Here is a 7,521-nt window from a genome sequence, read left to right as displayed (position 1 = left end):
AGTTTCAGCTTTAGCATCAGTCTTTCCAAAGAACACCCAGGACTGATCCCCTTTAGGATGGACTGGTTGGATCTCCCTGCAGTCCATGGGACTCTCAAGAATCTTCTCCAACACCACAGTTCAAAAGCATCAATTCTTCGGCATGCAGCTTTCTTCACAGTCCAATTCTCACACCTATACATGACCACTGGAGATACCATAGCCTTGACTAGATGCACCTTTGTTGGCAAAGTAATGTCTCTGCTTTTGAATATGCTCTCTAGGTTGGTCATAACTTTCCTTCCAAGGACTAAGTGTCTTTTAATTTCATGGCTGCAGTCACCATCTACAGTGATTTTGGAGCCCAAAATAAATAAAGTCTGACACTGTTTCCACTGTTTCCCCATCTATTTCCCATGAAGTGATGAGACCAGATGCCATATTTACAGCTATTTACATGGCATTTACTGTATTAGGTATATGTAATCTAGGGATGATTTCAAGTAAACAAGAGGATGTGCATAGGTTACATGCAAATAATACACCATCTTATATAAGGGATTTGAGCATTCGTGGAGTCTAGTTACAAGGAGGTCCTGTAACCAATGCCTTATATTGGGCTGGCCCAAGAGTTTGTTTGGGTTTTTGTATAAGATGTTATGGAAACATGACATAAGGAATTTTGGGGCCAACCCAACAGATACCAAGGGAAGACTATAATACTTTACTAGGCAACCAATGACAGAGATCAACAGCTGGTGGGGAGGTGCACATGTGCTTGAAACATTCAGTTCAGTAAACCTGGAGAGTGGTTTGTCATCCCTCATCCTTGACCACTCTTGCTTTTTCTTTCAGAAAAATTTCAAATCACCCTTCAAAATGAAGCTTAAGCTTCACTTTCTGCCCTATGAATAATGGCTATGGTGGAATCACACTTTACATGGAGGTTAGGTTCCAAAAGGCAGGTGATAAGGCTAAACTTATCAATAGTCAAAATTAAACTTGACATTCTCATAGGAAAATGCTGTAATATAAACCGCTCTGCTGTCTCTCAATATATCTAACAGTCATTTTTTCTCTAAATTTGGAACAGGTTGCTGTTGCTTTGGGTGAGCTGCACAAGAAATAGTTGGCTGGTGTTTTAAGGCCATGTCATATGAATAATATCTGTTTTTCTACTTTGTAATCTCATTAAAATTTACTGGGAACAACAGCTATCTCAAGTTCCATTTATGGACTATTCATTAAATGGAGTGACAGGCACCACCTAAGATGCTGTCTTTCTCTTTTTATTTGCTGAGTTCATATAATTGAGTTCATATAAAATAAGAGGAAGAAAGATGTTTAAATTCTCTGTAATCCTTCCTTTTGGCTTTCACTAAAAATTGTACACACCTATCATTTTATGTTGAAATGATACATAATGTAATTTAGGTAGGAAGGCATGATGGAGAATGATGGATCACTGAGTGACAGAGGAATTGACAGAGATACAAGGATGATAGACAAAAAGATCTTATATTAATTAGTAAGATGTTAGATGGTTGCTCAGATACAGATAGGAAGGTCTAGGAGTAGAGATGGATAGATGAATAGTTGGGATGATGAATAGAGTGTCTGATAGACAGTCTGTTGGAATGATAACTGATAACAAAAAAATGATGATGAGAGAACCCAATGAAGTGATGGTGAGAAGGAGACTGAAATGGATGAGGATACAAATACATGCAGACATTTCTGCATTCACTCAACAAATATTCATTAGGTGACTCTTAAATGCCAGTCACTCTATTACAGACTGGAGACAACAATGAGCAAAAGGAAACATGTGATCCCCTGTCCTTACCGAGTTAGACAGAGTTAGACATTATTGTGAGAGTGAAAGATACTACAAACAAATATTCTTTTTACAAAAAAATCAAAGGGCCAGAAAAGGATGGACATTCTCATTTAGGAAGGGTGGTCAGTAAAAACCCCACACAATGATGTGGCTGAATGAGGAGGAGGCGAACGTAATAATGATACTACATGGATAACAGATATCAAGAGTTGATGGAGATAGGCATTTGCAGAGTAATAGAGCTAGGGGGATAAATAAATGAGAAGAACAAGAGCATAACAGATGATGGAGAGATAGAAGGATGATGGTAAAGACAGGCAATTAATGTTAAATGAATGAATGCAAAACGTTAAAAATGCAGAGGAAGATAAATCCTACTGTAATGATGGTATGTAAAGCTGAAACTCTGGAGAAATTGATGGATGGTCCATTCAGAGGAAAGTCCCAAGCCCATGTTCTATATTTGTATGCTGTCACACAATTACATGTCTTTAATTCAAGGAAATAAGCTCACATGAAGATAGTGTCTACCCAGATCAAAGACAATGAGTATTTTTAAACTGGATTCACATGAAGATAAATCAGTGCAAACAAAGCTTTGATTTGAGGAAACGCTTTTGCTGTACAAATGACTAGAATCGCACACAATGTATTTTTTTTCACAATATATTTTTAATCCATTTCAACAGTAGAATCCGATAGTAATTATCTACCAGAGTTATTGGCTTACAAAAGCTCCTTAAGCTTCCCGAGTCCCATAATATGATGGCTTCTCCTTATTTTTAGCCATCAGTAATGGTTGCCTAGCAGCCCTGGAAACACCTTTGTCAGAAACCACTATCACATTGTGGTTGACACTGGGAAAATAGGCTGCCTGCAAACTCTCACCCAGCATGGAAGCCACTCAGCTCCTGCTGCAAGAGAGAACTTTCACAAGACACCCAAGGAAAGAAATCTGTTCTGTCAAAGAGGGAGATAAGTGTGACACGAAACAAGGAGAGGCTTGGAAGTTTTTATGTTCACTTCAAATGTCTTCTAAATACACAATAATGGAAAATAGGGTTGACATTTAAGGGTACATTAAATAGTGCTGACACATTTTTCAAATAAACTGAAAACTGCCTTGAATCTGTAAGGTGCTTTGTTTTACCTATCCCATGTAACTTCCCATTCATTCATTCAACACTAACACTCTACTATAGCTGCTGCTGCTGCTAAGTCGCTTCAGTTGTGTCCGACTCTGTGCGACTCCATAGACGGCAGTCCACCAGGCTCAGCCGTCCCTGTGATTCTCCAGACAAGAATACTGGAGTGGGCTGCCATTTCCTTCTCCAATGCACAAAAGTGAGAAGTGAAAGTGAAGTCACTCAGTCGTGTCTGACTCTTAGCGACCCCATGAACTGCAGTCTACCAGGCTCCTCCATCCATGGGATTTTTCCAGGCAAGAGTACTGGAGTCAGAAGCCTTATTGTCTGATACACTGGTGACCAATTGTATCAACCACCCTTGTGATTAATTGAAAACCTTGGTTGAAACTGGAAATAATTTTAAAATGACATAAATACCTTAGATAATTTATCTAATATGAAAGCATATAAATGATCTTGATGTAGGGTTAAGACCTTAACATTGAGTGTGGGTCCTCTGATTTCACTTTCTCATGGTCATTATTATATAAGCCCCATGGTATGGCGTTATCTCTTTCACGTCTTCTTCTTCTTTTTTTTTTTTTTGAAATGTAGCAGAAGTGTGAGGACACACATGAAGGAATTAAGATACAAAATGCTTATAGATTTTTATTTTATTCTGTCCAATCTCTCCCCTACACCTAATTCTAAAACCATTATTTATTACAATAAAATTAGCAACACACCTCTATCAACTCTTGTCCAATCACTTAATTTATATTTCACAGAAAAAAAACCAGATCTCTTTTAAAATTCCTACTGATTCATTTATATAATATTCAATTAAATAAAACTGTTAAACAGTAGTAAGGTACACTTGACATGAAGAGGTTTGGAAACAAACATAATGATTCTTGGTAAGCATGAAACTTAACAGGTGGATCCAGATATGTCCAAGTAGGTAAGCTATCTGCTGTGCCTTTTCAGTGTGCATTTGAGTGTCAATCAGTGTGTTTTACAGAAGGAATAAAGAGCATTATTCATCTAGTAAGAGGTCAGGTGAGAGTTTCAACTCTCTGTGGCAGCCATTGTGTTAAGCTTCATGTATATGAACTTGTAAGCCACTGTCCTCAGGTAACCAAGTTTGTACATTAATATCAAAATTCAAAAATGCTCCCTTTATCCAGGTGACTTAAGTCTGAGTCCTTGCTCCCTCTTTAAGTCACGCTATGGCATTTGTCAGTAAATTTCTCTAATTTTCTGTCTAGAGTAGTAAAACTGCAGGTAGATATCCCTAAAGTTCCTTGCTGCTTTTTGGTCCTAATAATTGGTTTTCAGAGTTTTAGAGTTGCTATTTTTGTTTAACATATACAGAGAACAATTAAATCATTGATCTTTTTCTTCTTATTTCTGATTAAGAGTCAATAATGCTTCTATTTATTTATTTATTTTGATGGAGCAAAGGTGTTTTAATCAACATGGTGTGGGCATATATACTGTCTTACAAGGTAGTTATTCTCAGCAAAGATAAAGATTAAAATTCCAGACTTACAAAACATAGGCAATCCATATTAAAGAGAGAGAGAGTTGTAAATAATCATTTTTACCGTATGGTTCACAAGAAGGAAGAGGGTACTTATCACTGTATAGAAAACTAATGAAGGAAATGCTTGTATTCTTCAGCCCCTGGGAGAGGCTTGCCTCTCCTCTTATTCCTGAGTATTCAGGAATTAATAAGGAGCAGAGAATTCCTTACAGATCCAAAATAGCACACAGGAAGCCTCCTGTTAAATGCTTCCTGACAATTCCCCCTATTTTATTATATTTGTAAAAAAGGTCTTGACCAAATGAGTTTAGTTAGTATTAAACAACCTTATAGAAAGGTGACGGTAAACAACAAATATAATTTTCAAGACAATCACCAAAGTTACAGTTCCAGACCCGATACAGTGGGTAATACTTTGAAACCATCCTCGTGGGTCTAGCCCAGGTAATTTGTTCAGCTAAAGTTTCCAAATTAGGGGAAGAGGGCAGATTTTTAGAAAAAGTTTTAAAGATTTTCTTTTGCAGTATTTGTACATTCAGAGAGGCATTATCATGTATATTTTGTAAATGAAATTTGATTTGTTCCCAGTTGTAGGAACGATGATTGAATTGAACAGGAATAACACAAAATTGAGTAGCTTAAAGAAATAGAGGAGTTAATACAAGTATATAGTTTGCAATTAATACAAGTTACAGAACATAAAAATCTTATTAAATTGTAAATTTTCTATGACTATAACAAAAGGAAGTGGGACACCGGCCCACATATAAAATATGACTGATTATGGCGAAAGAAATAGTTACTATGACCACGACTGCTGCTGCTAAGTTACTTCAGTCGTGTCCGACTCTGTGCAACCCCATAGACGGCAGCCCACCAGGCTCCTCCGTCCCTGGGATTCTCCAGGCAAGAACACTGAGTGGGTTACCATTTCCTTCTTCAATGCATGAAAGTGAAAAGTGAAAGTGAAGTCGCTCAGTCGTGCCCAACTCTTAGCGACCCCGTGGACTGCAGCCTACCAGGCTCCTCTGTCCATGGGATATTCCAGGCAAGAGTACGACTGGTCCCTATGAAATGTTCAGTCCAAGGTCTTCCATGCTCTGGTGCTTGCAGCAAGTTTCCAAATGCCCCATTGTTCAGGCCCACTCTGTTTATCGAGGACGATCCTAGGATGAGGTGGGGCTAATCCACGGTCAAGCCACTCAAGAAGTCCTTTGTCATAGTAATGTTCCATTGTAGTGTCAGTGACCTTCCATATCACACACAGTGTTGTTAATATCATCTGAGCAGTCAGATAACCACATACCATGGGGTCCCCAATCAACAATTGTATGATTAGCCACAAACATTGATTTTCTTGATTTGGTTTGACATTTGTCCCAACGAATGGGAATATAAATAAAGTTTTTATAAGTAAACCCTTTGCATAATGTTCTTTATTCTTTCCCTAACTCTTTCCCTAAAGTCTCAGTAGTATAAAAATGGTTTACAGACAAAGCAAGGGCAGTAAATAATCCAAGCATTGTCTGAAAGTCTTCTTTTGAAGGCAGGACGAAAGCCCATGTTTGTCGGCTGAGGTTTATGCACAATTTTGCTGGGCCCACGCACAAGAGAAGGACTTCATAGCCTAAAGAAATGTTAATTAGTTTTCCTTCCTCCCCAGGGTGTGATGGCTCCTTCACGTTCTAGGGAGAAGGCATATGTATAGAGTCATTAGTTGAAACATTTGGTTCTCTCTCTGTCCATTGACCACCGGCCTCAGTAGGCCCTTGAGTTCACTCCCTCCGATCTGCCAAGTATACCAGGCTCCTTTATGGGCACCACTTGTTGAAGTCCTTTAATGGACTGGAATCTGGTTGTCTGGAGTCGACCGATAAGAAAGTAAAGGAGAGAGAAAGAGGCTGATACTCCTTGGTTTATGCAGAAAGCCAATAAAGCCCCTGAATGGGGTTTGCTTTGTTCACGGAGGCCTCAGGCACACTCTCGATGGGGTGAAGGCACAGGGTGCCTTCTTGAGAGAGTCTTAGAAGCCCAGGCAGGAAAGTGAACTCAGAGAGCCTCTGTGCTCCAGGGGATCAGCCTGAAAAAAGAGAGAGAGAGAGAGAGAGAGAGAGAGAGAGAGAGAGAGAGAGAGAGAGAGAGAGAGAGAGAGAGAGAGAGAAAGACACGGGGACCAAAGCTCTGATGGAGCAAAGGTCTAATGCTTTTAAAATGATATATTCCAGGTCTGGAAATATAAGAAATGTTTTACTTACACATGATTGGTGGTAGTCTGATACAATGGAAGGGCTGATGAACTAGGAGTCAAAAGACTAGGGCTTGAATGTCAGTTCTGATAATTTATAACTTCGTGTTCAGGGACACATCCACTGACCTCTGGGGATTTCAATTTATCCTCTGTAAGATAGACAAATCATGTATAAGTTATGTAGTGATGGGTAATAAATTATTTCTACTTTGCAAACTTAAAGCAAACAAAAATTGTTATTTCATAGTTTATTCAGGTCAGGAATTCAAGAATGGCTTAGCTAGGTGGTTCTAGCTCAGAATCTCTATTGAAATTGCAAGTGAGGAGGTGAGATGGGCTTTACTGGAACTAAAGGATCTAGTCTCAAGCTCACTCATGTGGCCTCAGTTCCTCACCGAACAGAAGAGAAGGGGAGAAGAGGGGAGAGAGACAGAGAACCCAGAAAAAAATCTACAGTCTTTTTGTAATCAGTAGAAATGACACTTCTGCCAGAGTCTCCTCACTGGAAGCAAGTTACAAAGTTCAGCCCATACATAAAGTGAACTCAGTGTTGCTTCTTAAAGAAATGAGTAGCAAAGAATCTGCAAATATAATTTAAAACCAAGAAATATGTAGCAATGATGCTAATACTCTTCCACCTTCTAAAGTGTTTTTCATCTAATCTTATTTGAGAGGAGCAGCAGCTGCTGCAATAATTAATGACAATGAAATGTATTTATAAGTGAATTATTTCTATACGGCAGCTACTTCTGCACACCCCTCCCAAATATACTGGCTGGGA

The sequence above is a fragment of the Ovis canadensis genome, chromosome X, assembly GCF_042477335.2.
Source record: "Ovis canadensis isolate MfBH-ARS-UI-01 breed Bighorn chromosome X, ARS-UI_OviCan_v2, whole genome shotgun sequence".
Taxonomy (NCBI): domain Eukaryota; kingdom Metazoa; phylum Chordata; class Mammalia; order Artiodactyla; family Bovidae; genus Ovis; species Ovis canadensis.
This window is presented reverse-complemented; position numbering follows the sequence as displayed.